This window comes from Phyllostomus discolor, chromosome 3 (genome assembly GCF_004126475.2).
Source record: "Phyllostomus discolor isolate MPI-MPIP mPhyDis1 chromosome 3, mPhyDis1.pri.v3, whole genome shotgun sequence".
NCBI classification, from domain to species: Eukaryota; Metazoa; Chordata; class Mammalia; order Chiroptera; family Phyllostomidae; genus Phyllostomus; species Phyllostomus discolor.
The window spans coordinates 178,058,918-178,071,640 of record NC_040905.2 but is presented as its reverse complement, the minus strand read 5'-3'; the positions used below and the strand labels follow the sequence as shown (position 1 = coordinate 178,071,640).

Genomic DNA, 12,723 nt, shown 5'->3' with positions numbered 1-12,723 from the left:
TATACTTAAAAAGTGAAGGAATTATATGGTTAACACCAACACTCACCATCTTGGCTGTATAATTAAGTGACAAAATATTCACTTTATCACAAATCTGTCTATTCATTCCTCCACCATCCACTAAATTTTGTGATAAATCTAAAATTAAGTGCTAAGTAAGAGTTTTGTTGTCAATTTTGAGCTGAAGTTTGGCTTAGTGGTGAGCACAGAGAATCTCTGCAATGATCATTATATCATTGTATGTCTTCCTTGATTTATCTCTATAGGAAATGATTTCTGGCTTAATAACATGGTGGTGATGACAGAAACTATGGTTTAAAAGACCACACCCAGGAACATTCCATATCCCTTACACAACCAGAGTCCTTAGACACAACCAAAGCCTTGATAAAATAGATCAAAATGAAAATGTTTTATACAAAGACAAAATCAAAGAATCAGAAAAGAAATCCAAGAAATAAAGATCTATCATCTATCTATCTATCTATCATCTACCTATATTTGTGGCTGATTTATTGAGCCCCCTGCAAATTTGATAAACCAAAATTAAAGTACATTGTTTACCCAAACAAAATTCCTCTTTAGGTATTTTTGAGGCTATTTGAATAAGTCATAAACTGCAAACTTTTGGTTTAAAGCCTTTCTTTTTAAAGACATCATTGAGATGTGACTTTTTTTTTGGTAAACTTTCAGCCTTCAAGGACTATCCACTGATGGATGCCAGATTACAGATGAAGCCATTAAAACTTTAGTTAAAAAGCATGGAAACAGGTAATAATGATACATTTCTCATTTATATGAACCTTACATTTATGTATTATCTATCAGCTACAGAGTGCACTCTGCTGTCTTACTTGTATCACATTATTTGGTGTTTTCATCAAACACTCATTGGGGTAGGTATTTGCCACAAGTGAAATGAGGCTCAGAGATAGTAAGCGACCCGCTGGTGGGCACACAGTAAGTTACAGAAGCTAGACCTTCCAGTTCTTTGTGTTTTAGCGCAGCTCAAAGAAACATTGTGAAAACTTTCTCCCCTTCTTTTCTTGTTCAGAATCTCAAAGCTACTCACAAATAACTCCTGACTTTCCCCATTGGGATTTGATTTCCGTTGTCTTGGGATGAAGGAGTTAATACCATGAATTTACCTACCCCACCATTCTAGAAGGTGATCAAACGATTCTCCCACATTTGGGGAAGGAATTATCGAGCCACTGCAATAAGATGACCAGTAGCAGATGACACCTGAAGAAGGGTGCCCCAGACTCACAGGATTCCAGGGGGATTGATGGGGTTTGACTTCTGTAAACTGAAGGCTTCCCAGGCGGAGATGCAAGGAGTCCTCAGGTGACGTGGCTTTACTGATGGGTGCCTGTCTGGCCTCGCAGGGCAGCAGCTGCTTTCCCATGTCCTGTGGAAAACATTTAGAATGAAGCTTCATGGACAGAAGTGTGGGTTTCTGTCCATATTTCTGGGGTGAAATGATTCAGACAGGTTTTTATTCCTCTAATTTGAGTCTGCTCCTGATTTGTGGACATTCCAAAACAGTCTAGTGAGTTTTGTCCAGCATGAAGACCGAGGCATAGGTTGTGCATAAACAACCCCTGGACAAACAGAACTTTTATCTTGGTCGTTCCCTGTAGTGAGAGGGTGCTGCCTTCTCTTCAACTTTTTGCTTGCTTGTTTTTAAATAAAATTTCCCAATGCCATCAGCCTGGGAAAGTTTCATTGACTAGTACGTTACATGTGATGAGGTGTGAGACACAGGGCTCCTGATGACCCCGGTGTGAATTGGGAGTTTGATGTGTTTTCGAGAATCAGTTTGAAACATCTTCACTTTGATCAACTCTCTTCCTTATTATGTTATAAATCATGAAGCATAGGAATCAGCTTATATATCCACTGTGTTTTTTAAAAGAGTAACTGAGAGACTCTAGATATTTGCTTAAGACTGTGGTTATTCCTGATGTCTCAGACTTTCTACTTTACAAGCAGAAAAAGTTCTACTAAAATGACTCAAGTGATTAGTCAACTTGTTATGAAGAGGAAGTATTGGATGAATTATAATCTGTTTACAGATTACCTATCCTGTTACCCACTGGCACATTATTTACTTTTCTCCCTCAGACTCGTACTTCTCTCTGAAGTCTTCTTTGAGTAGTGGGGAGGGGGAGTGGGAATCCTATTGACCTGTTCATTAGTTATATGAATTTGCGGAAGTTGCCGGTGTATACTTTCTGAGCCCCAGTTACCTTATTTGTAAAGTGTGGAACCTAATGAAGATCAGGATGTGCTGTTGTTGAAAATGAAAAGAGATAATGTATATGAAATCCTTCATGGCTAGTGCTGAGTATGTGCCCAACAAATGCTACTTTATTCCAGCCTACATTGATTACCCCCTCTTTGAATGCCTGGGGCACACACTTTTGTTCCCCAGTATTTCTGTAAAAATCACACTTTCTTCTTAGCCAACTTTTAAAGCAAGAATAGCTTTTTCACCTGCAGGATCTAGCACAATGCAGGAAATCAATGAATCCTCCCAAGGTCAACTTTTTGTGAATTGTGTAATAACTTGTTTGGTGGAAAAACACATCAAGGAGCGTGGCCCTTGTGATAAAAAAAGTCTCTATCTGGCCAATAAAAACCTCATCAAATTGCATTCTGATTGGTAAAGTATACAAGTAAATTAAGAAAGCTGGTATTTCTAAAATAAGTTGGCAGCAAGTTGTGGTTCTTCTGAATTATCTCAAGCCTTTAGAATTCTAGTTCTTGCATAATTTTGACATACGCCAACGTTAAATGGAAAGATAAAACTCAAAGTGAAGTCTTTGAGGGAATTCCAAAACGGTCCCTGTAGCCACAGTTTCAAATCTCACCTTTACTCACTTTGGAATATGAATGTCAGTGCTTTAGTTCAGAAAAGTTCCACTGTATTTTTTCTTGTTTCTTTGTTAAAACGATTACTATTTAGATATATTTGCTTCTATGGTTTTTAATGCATAGGCATGTTTCTTTAAATAGTTGTATCTTTTTTGTGTTTAACAAATGTTTTCCTACATTATTGAAAGCTTGCCATTAGTATCATTTTAAGATTTGCAAAATTTATTAGCCATCTCTCAGACTTTGAACGGTTAGAATATTTCTAGTATTTTAAAGCAAATGCCACCTAAAAGATACATCCTTTTACATGGAGATTCCCATTTCTCCTTTACTGACTACTTAGGCTGGATTCTCCAAAGTGTCATTCTTGGGTTTAACCACAGGCTGCTAAGAAAATCCTGAGAATTCTCAGCAATTGTGTAAACAATAAAATACCTCTTCCATAAACTTTGATAAATTCAGTGTCAGCAGAGACCTGTGGACTCTTATCAATTACTAAAAGTAGCAAGTATGGGCAGAAATATGTTCCTTCCACTTTGGGAGTCGATTTATTGGAATTAGAGGGATTTATCCTCTTGATGAACACATAAAACTTTTTATGGTTAGGAAAAGAAAGCATTCAATCTCACTTGCAGGGCGAGTGTATAACATTGCATCTGGGAAGAAAATAAGATGTGCTAAAGCCTTCATGGTGGTAGAAAGGACAATTTTTGATTAACAAATTGTCAGCATGGGGTAGAGTCCTTCAGTTTTCAGCAATTGAAATCACAGCATTAATCAGCTTTTGTGGAATGCCACCCACTGTTCATACAGCAGTAAGGAAGGCAATAATGAAAAATTGTAGAACTAGCATTAGATCAGAGATCATGCTGACTGGAGTGTCTTTATTTTGTGTGCAGACTGTTTTTCAGAATTGGCCCAAACATGTCACATCCTCATCTTCTGTGAGTGCTTTTTTTCAGGGCAATAAATGGTGCTAATAAGTTGGCAGGCCTCCCACCAAGCAGACCTTTGATATACATTGTGTGAACACATTAATATGAAATCAGAATTACAAAAACACAGGGAGTGTTCCTCACTCATAATTGCCTTTTTATGTAATGCAAAATAAATCAAATAATCACAGTGGTCCCAGGAAGCATAAACCATTCATAAAATAATGACTTTTGTTTTTCTAAATTACTTAATTAATCCATTTCTCTATTGCTTATTAGGTTCCCACAATGTGCAAGGCACGGCAGGGACCAAATGGATGCACAGGCGTGGCCCTGCTGTAAAACAGCTCACAGTATCCACATACATGCCATTGTTTGGTCCACATGTCTTTACTTCCCCTATATCTTGATCTACTGAATAAGTATGCCAATATCCTTCATATGTGAGTGTGACACTGCTTACTCCTGTGTCTATAAGCTATTGCTTTGTCCTTTTTTTTCTAAAATTGAGGCTAGGACTGATAGTTCATTCTTTCTGGTGTTCTTGGTCTACGTTGGTACCAAACTATATGGTTTCAGAAACGTTTTTTCAAGGCTAAGTATTACATAGTCTGTCAGTTGTAGAAAGAACAAAATAAATTGATTAATACAGGATCAGGTATTGTGATCTGGGCAAATTCGTTATTGGCTATAGCCATGAGTAGTTCCACGGAACTAACAAGAATGTGAAATGGAAGTTCAGTCATTTGTGATTTACAGAAGAGAGAGACGAACTGGGTTGTTCTCAGTAGCGTGGTTTAGTAATTTGCGATGAAAATGTCAAATAGGAGGTGTTAAGCTGGGTTGATGATGGGGTTTCAGAGAGCATATGAACTTCCTGAAACTGTAAGTAACATTTTATATTGAAGAAGCTGTGTGTTTTCTTGAGAAGACCATCTATAGCTTTCACTGGATTCTCCAAGATAATTATGAATCCTTTAAAATGCTATGAACTATTGACCTAGGACAGGGGTTGGTAGATTTTTTTTTCTGAAAAGCACCAGAGAGTAAATATTTTAGGCTCTGTACACAAATGGGCATGACTATTCTTATGCAACTTTGTTTAAAAAACCAACACAGCCCAAAGGCCACAGTTTTTCAAGCCTTTGGCTTATATTATGATTTGGTAAAGTAGAAATTTCAAAATTTCTATTTTTTGTACATCCAAGTTTTGCCTTTTATAAAAATTATATTACTATATAAAGTTTATTTAATTGATTTTGTGTTTTCCTTCTTATTGAAGTATAAATTACTGGAGTAAATGTACAACTCAATAAATTTCTCCATCTGTATACACCCATGTAACCACCACCTTCATCAAGCTATAGAATGTTTCCATCACACTAGAAATTTCCCTTGAGTTCTTCTTTAGTTATAATTTTCTCCTTCCCACTGGAAGTAACCACTCTTCTTTCTCTCTTCTATGACCATGGCTTGGTTTTCACCTCTCCTTGAACTTCATTCAAATGAAATTGCAGAGCAGTGTGTATTTCTTTTGTGTTTTTGGCTTCTTTCACTCAACATAATGTTCTTGAGATTAATCTGTGTTTTTGAGTATATGCAGGTTTTTAATACAGATATCCTGGTTCATTTATATTGTTCCTGAAGACCCATTTACATCTCCTTCCCCCAAATCTTGCACGTTGTGGGAACATCCAGCTTGCCAGTCAATCCAGGCTGGCATCCAGCACGTGTGTCAGCCCACACAACCTCTCTGCCCCTCCTCCTACATCCATGGTCCGGAAGCAGGTAGGAAGGTTCCTAGCAATGCTCAAGGGCGTAGCATCTCTGTCCTGGGTGGGGCATTGCCATGTTCATCTCCAGGATATATATGTGTTGTGACCTTTTTCAGCCTGCGTTTCAATCTGTTTCGATCTGTTGCAGGGGTTTCCTGCAACCTTTTCCTCACTTTGGGGAGTGCAGCTTTTCACATGCCTTAAGGATCCCTACCCTGTGCCTGGTGGTCTGGCCAGATCCCCTGTTATACTCTGGCCATATCTGACATGTAGAGAGAGAGATGGCACTGTGAAGGGAGAAGAGAATCTTGCCCTTAGCCTTGAGGAACTCTAATAGTCAAAGATCAGACAGAGCAAGGTGGGTCTTCAAAAGAGACTGAGAAGGGCGAGCCAGAAAGATAGAAGGAAAACTAGAAAAACATGTTTCTTTAAATAAGTAAAATTTTAGAATGTTTTAAGAAACAAGCAGTGGTTAATAGTGTCCAGTGTTGCTTAAAGTATGTGACATGAGAATTTAAATATGTCTGTTGGATTTAGCTACTAGCAATCATTAGTGGCCTTCATGAGGGTTGTTTTGCTGGAGTGACAGTTAAAAAAAGATTAGCATGAAATGATGAATGAACAGGAGTAAGGAAAAGGAGATTTAAAATAGAGGTTTTGTCCATAGGGCAGGAAAGAGAGAGAGAGTGATGACCTGGATAGGAATGGGAGTTCAAGGGAGTGTTTTGGTTTTTCTTTTATGAGACTTGACCATGTTCAAACTCCAGTGAATCTGACCAAAAAATTGGATACATAATATGAAAAAAAGTTCTGGAAAGGGCTGGAGTTGATGGGATCCAAAGACTAGGAATTGATTTTGAAAGGAAAAGATATGCTCAACCAATTGAGAGATGCTCAATGTAAGAGGAGTGAGGAACGACTTTAAAGTATGTGGAAGGATGTGGCAGTGGTGTGTTGACCATGAAGCAGGAGGCGAGGTCATTGACTATGAGAAAAGGGGAAGCTGGAGCTCTAAGAATGTGTCTAGAGAAGAGTGACATAGATTTGAAATAATCACTTTACAGAGAGCAGTGCATTGGCCAAATGAATGTAACAGGTTGCTGACCATTTGTTTAAAATATAAGTATTTTGTGTAACTTGCTCCTGTGCAAGGTCAGAGAACATGTACAGCGTTTATATGGATTCTTATTATGCCATACAACAGAGGCAGGACCTTGGGATACTGGCTAGACTATCACTGGCCAAATGGTAAATCATGGAGTTTAAGCTGCAAGAGAAGAAAGTGAGGTGTGTGTGTGTGTGTGTGTGTGGCTATTTGCATGATAGACTGTAGTCAACATTCAGTTCCTCAAAAGGCCTTACTTTGATTAGGTGTTATGCACTACATCTATCATAACTGTTAAACACATTTAATACATACATAAATGTGGGACATTTGGCCCTTGTTGGGGGAGAATAAAATGAAGATGTCAGCAGGCTGATGGTAGGAATGAAAGTGAAGAAGACAGTTGTTCAGGGCCCTGATGAACCAGATGAATGAACACAGTGGGAATAGATAGAAACGTATTTCTAAGTTGAAAGAAAAGAAGTTTGCGTCTACATGAGAGGTTCCTAGCTAGTAATTTCAGGGTATGACAAAGTCTGAGGCCATACTAATAAAGTGGGTGGGTAATGGGGCACAAAGAAAATCATAAGTGATGAAGAGGGCAGAGAAGAGGATGGATGGCTAGAGACTCATTCTTTGGCTATTCCTGGTGAAAATGCGTGATGGCATTCCAAATAATCTCTTTGAGGAGAGTGGGCACTGGGCCTCAGGGCCAGTCACTCTTACATGATGTCAGTCCCAGCGACCACAATGTCTGCAGTCATTTGACCTTGGGTGGTGTTCTTTTGGGCTGCAAGTCTGCAGCCAAGGAATAGGATGGCCTAAAACCCTTATTGTTACTCAGCCTTATAACCCAAACTCCTGACTATGATTATTTTTAGCTTTTCTATCTTAGCATACTTGCTTGGCACACATTGGCTGGGACCTACACTTTCATAGGGTTTATAGGCTTTAGAACAGTTTACAAGGCACTTTGAAGCACATGATCTTATACAATGCCATGCATTTTCTTTTTATAAACACATAGCTTTTCTCTTATGGTTTATTTGCAATTCTGAGAAAATTCATGTTGAGAAAAGAGAATTTTATTTTGGCTTAATTTCTGTTTGATTAACAGGCTTATTGAGTGAAAATAAAATCACATTGAGGAGCACTAAGATTTGAAAAATAAGCTTGGGGAGGAAGAGGTAAGGTGTGCCCCTTGTCAGTTTTCAGGGACCCTGAGTGGATGGAGGTGAAACTAATTTTAGCAGGTGGGTCTTCATGCTGTTCTCTAGACTTGGTGGTGGCTTCCTTCCACTTCTTTGTATTTTAAATTTTAGCATAGTGTTCCTCAGGGCAGAGATCTATATTCTCAATTAGCTTTGTGACTTTGAGATTGGGGGAAAGTGTTAGATATGGTGAACATTTGGTCAGTAATGTAAAGCTCAGCTTGGTCTTAGAAGCAGCAAAAAGAGGTAGAAAGAACATGCGATGTTGAAACTTAGCCTCTTACAAATGCTCAAGCTTAAGTAAGTTACATAACACCTCCTGAACCCCATTTTCCTCTATTAAGAATGACAGTTAGGATACCCACTTGCCTGGAATGAGATAGATATTCAACAAATATGAGGCTTTCATTTCTTCCTCTTAGCTGATTTACTTACACTTGGCACTAAAGTGAAGGTTGAAAGTGTGGGAAGGATGTCAAGAGGTCATTCACCCTACGGAAACTAGCCTTGGTGTTCGGCAAGTGTTAATTAATATGATCTGTTTTATTTTATTTTCAAAAAGATTTTAGTTATTTAATTTTAGAGAGGAAGGGAGGGAGAAAGAGAGGGAGAGAAACATCAGTGTGTGGTTGCCTCTCAAATACCCCCTACTGGGGACCTGACCTGCAACCTAGGCATGTGCCCTGACTGGGAATCGTACCACGGACCCTTTGGTTTGCAGGCCTGTACTCAATCCACTGAGCAACACCAGAGGGTGATCTGTTTTATTTTATACTCTCTGGTTATCTTGATACTAGTTTGATCTGTTAAACTAGTTGATTCTATCTACCAAGAATTTAATCATTTGGGAAATGCAGAATTGTTTGGATTCATCATTGAGATATTCATTTTATGGGAAGAAAGAGGAAATAATTCTTTGTGGTTTGAATGAACAGATACTTCCAAGTATATCTGTGTAGATTCATCCTCTCTTGTTTCCTTTAGCAGGCACATTGATTATCGAGTGCTCTGTGGTTGTATACAGCATTTTAATTAAAAGTTTTATTTTTTAAAAAAGGTTTTATTTATTTATTTTTAGAGAGAGGGGAAGGGAAGGAGAAAGAGAGGGAGAGAAAGATTGATGTTTGAGAGGTACATTGATCAGTTGCCTTTCACATGCCCCCAACTTGGGGCCTGGCCTGGGGGACCCAGTTGTGTGCCCTAACTGGGGATCAAACCGGCAACCTTTTGATTTGCAGGCTTACACTCAATCCACTGAGCCACACCAGCCAGGGCTGTTTAAAAGGTGTCTTATATTCACCTCTTATTGTACAGATTGACACAGTGTTTCTTGCAATCTTCCAGTAGCTTTGAAGATATCATGAAAAGAATACCCTCAGAGAACTGCTTTTTCTTAGTTCCCTCTGTTGATTGGCTTATAGTTATAGTGCATAGATGTTTTTTAAAATTCTTATTTCTTCAAACAAGAATAATAAATTTGGGGAAAGAGTTTTCTTAAATGAAAAGTTGGTCACTTTATGACAAGTTTAATGAAATGCTTATATGACAAGTTTAATGAAATTCAATACCTATAATGTACCTAAAGAAAACTCCACTGATACTATTAAGGTCAGTATTTTTTCCTTTTATTTCTGGTGAAAAGATGAATTTTCACACCAAGATTTCCGAGTGCTGCATTTGGAGGATTCTTTCATCAACTTGGCACAATAGAAATGTCATTCTTGACCTTGTTTCTGAAGGATGTTTTAACCTTACTAATTAAGCAACCTCAACAGCTATTCAGTAAAGCTCTCTTGAGAGTGGAGGGCCTTTGATTAGGAAAATTCCCTAATTGGGTAGGACCTCTCATCATAAAACAGTCATAACATGTTGATTATAGTTGTACCATTAGGAATTCTATTGCTCAACACAAATGGATTATAAAAAGAACTTAATTAACCTAAGTCCATTTTAGCCTGGAGATATTTGGAAACATTACAAAGATCAAGTCACCTTAGAAATCCAAGAGTTTAAGAGAATAGGATTGGCTTTTGATTCATGCTAGCAAAGATAAATATTGTACAATAGAGGCTGGGGTTTCTATTTTTTTGAAGAGTATGAGAGATTTTTGTGTTATTACCTACAACTGCATAATCTGCAATTATACCAATAAAATTTGGAAATTAATTAAAAGAAGGCATGTAAAAGTTTTCATATATCTAAACTTACATACATATATGTTTTATGCACAGAGAGCTATATGCAAGGATAGCCTCTAAAATGTTAACAGTAATTTACCCTAGGTGGTAAGTCTTGGGGTAACCAATCTTCTCTGGATCACCACTAGTTCAGGGTCCCATAATTGCTGTAAGACCCATCCACAAAGCACCAGATACCACACGAGTGCTTGGGTGGGGCAGAAAAAGGAGGGGAGGAAGTCCACCTTATTATGGTCAATGAGCTGTTCTGGGTGGATGTTGTCCGGCAGAGTCAGGTTGGAGGTCATTTCCCAGGCATCCACAAAGGCCACACGGGGATCAGCAAAGGCAGCTTGAAGGGGTTGGTCATCTGGAAGGTGAACCAGTCACTTCCATACATGGACTTGTAGCTGGTGTTGGCCAGTTTGATGACCACAAGAGTGTGGGGTTCCCAGGCCAGCAGCACAGCCACGGTTGCCCAGACCCCTGCCAGTTGTTGCAAAAAGATGGATGGAGAGAAAGTGGTGAAGCAGGAGCCCAGCCCCAGCACCACCACGGTGTGGGGGCCCCTAGCCAGGCCCTTCAGCTCCCGCATCATGGAGTGCAGGGAGGCCACTGGGGTGTGGAGGGAGTGCAGGGGCCAGCTGTGGGCTCACCAGTGCAGCACTATGTCTGGAGTGGTCTCCACAGCCATCAGAGGCCCTGTCTGATAGGTGGCATGTAGACCCACAGGCTTCAGGGAGGGCACAGTGTCATGCAGATACTCCCACCACTGCCGAATGTGGAGTCCCCCATCATGTGGACGACGTGACCAGACAGGCAGCCTAGGATGTTGTCAACAGTGGGAAAGAAGCGGCTGGAGCAGGAGAGTGAGTGCCACATATCTCCATAGTAGAAGTCAGAGAGCTTTGTGACACGGAGCCCAGGACAGCATGGGGGCCGTGGGGACAGGGCCAGGGTGCTGTTTCCTGTGGCTGCTACTCTGCTCTGGATTAAACAAATGGCCTGAGGGGGCACCTTGTCTGTCACTTTCCCTGCCAGCAGGAGATTTCTACTCATCATGTAGAGTAAGTCACATTCAGGTAACTTCCACTTGAGTGCCCAACTAAAGAGTTGCAGGGCAGGGAAGAGGGTTGAGCGCAGAACCAGAGCTGACCTGAAGCCACATCCCTGTGCTGGCAGATAGGCCCTCTTGCTCTAGTCGTCTGGGGTTCTCCATTGCAGATCACAGTCTCTTTAGTTCCTGTGGGTCCTCGGCAATACCCTCTAAAATCAAGTGGCCCTTTTCTCCAGATTCTTCACAGAACTCTAACTGCCTCACTGGAATGGATCAGCCGCACTCACACCTAGGCCTACCCAGCTCAGAGAAGGGGGGAGGACAGCAGGTATGTGCTGTTTACTAGATCCTGGACATTTCCAGGGACCTCTGCCTTGAAATCAGGAGCCAGCAGATGTGCCTGAAACAGATCCCCACCATGGCTCTTGGGCCTACCCTGATGGTCTTGGGCCACAAAGATGGCCTCCAGCTAGCCTCCCAGAGCGTAGCTGGCCTGGGCAGGACCCCTCAGGTGGTAGGTGAAGGTCTGAGGACTGGTGGAGGCCAATAGGTCCCCCTCATCTCCTGGGCTCAGAGGCCAGTACAGAAGATGAATTAGGTTGGCAAGCTCCTGGGAGAGAGACTCCAAGAGGAAGGGAGATTCTGTGGACTTGGGGGCAGATTCAGAAGCAGGGCAGGGTGCTGAGGGCTGAGAGATGGTGCTATTGGGCCAGAACATCTTGAAATAGTGGAACGAAACCAGAAACAACAGCCCCACAGGCAGAATCTTGTACTTGCACTGCCCTTTGAATGGACCCATGGCAGCAAAGACTCTTCTCTAAAATACCCAGGAGGAACCAGCAACCTGAGAGCATCGGTATGCATTACTCCAGAAGATGACGGATGAAGAGGTGACCGAGGTCTGTAAGAGTCAGGGTGGGGCTCAGTGTGTGTTGGTGCCCACCGCCCTGCACCATACATATTTGTGACAATATTATTGACTATATTCCTACGCTGTACTTTACATCCTGGTGACTATTTTGTAACTGCCAATTTGTACTTCTTGATGCCTTCATCTCGTTCATCCAGTCCTCAGACCCTCCCCTTTGGCAACCATCAGTCTGTTCTTTGTTATCTATGAATCTGTTTCTATGTTGCTTGTTCATTTGTTTTGTTCTTTAGATTCCATATATGAGTGAAATCGTATAGTATTTGTCTTTCTCTGATTGACTTATTTTACTTAGCATAACACCCTCTAGTTCTATCCATGCTGTCACAAATGTATACCACATTTTAATAGCAATACTTCCATGACTGCTAATGTCTAATACTTGTTTATCTCTCAAATTACATAAAAAATTTTTATGAAAATATTCCTGAATACACAAAAGAAAAATTGCATATAGAATTCCCATGTACCCTTCAACCAGCTTTATAATGACCAATATTTTGTTAATCTGTGTCATCACTCTGCTCCACTTTCCTTGTTACCTCTGACAATTTAAAATCAAATCCTAGATATATTATTTCACCCATAAACACTTCAGTATTCACCTCTGCCAATATATGCTAAACTTATATAGGACTCTGTTTCCTAGAAGTAG

The 12,723-nt window shown here is 40.3% G+C and overlaps 1 pseudogene; it reads right to left on the bottom strand.

Annotated features, from left to right (window-relative positions):
* Positions 1-9,486: 9,486 nt before the first annotated feature.
* Positions 9,487-12,295, bottom strand: LOC114490508 (annotated as a pseudogene).
* Positions 12,296-12,723: the final 428 nt, after the last annotated feature.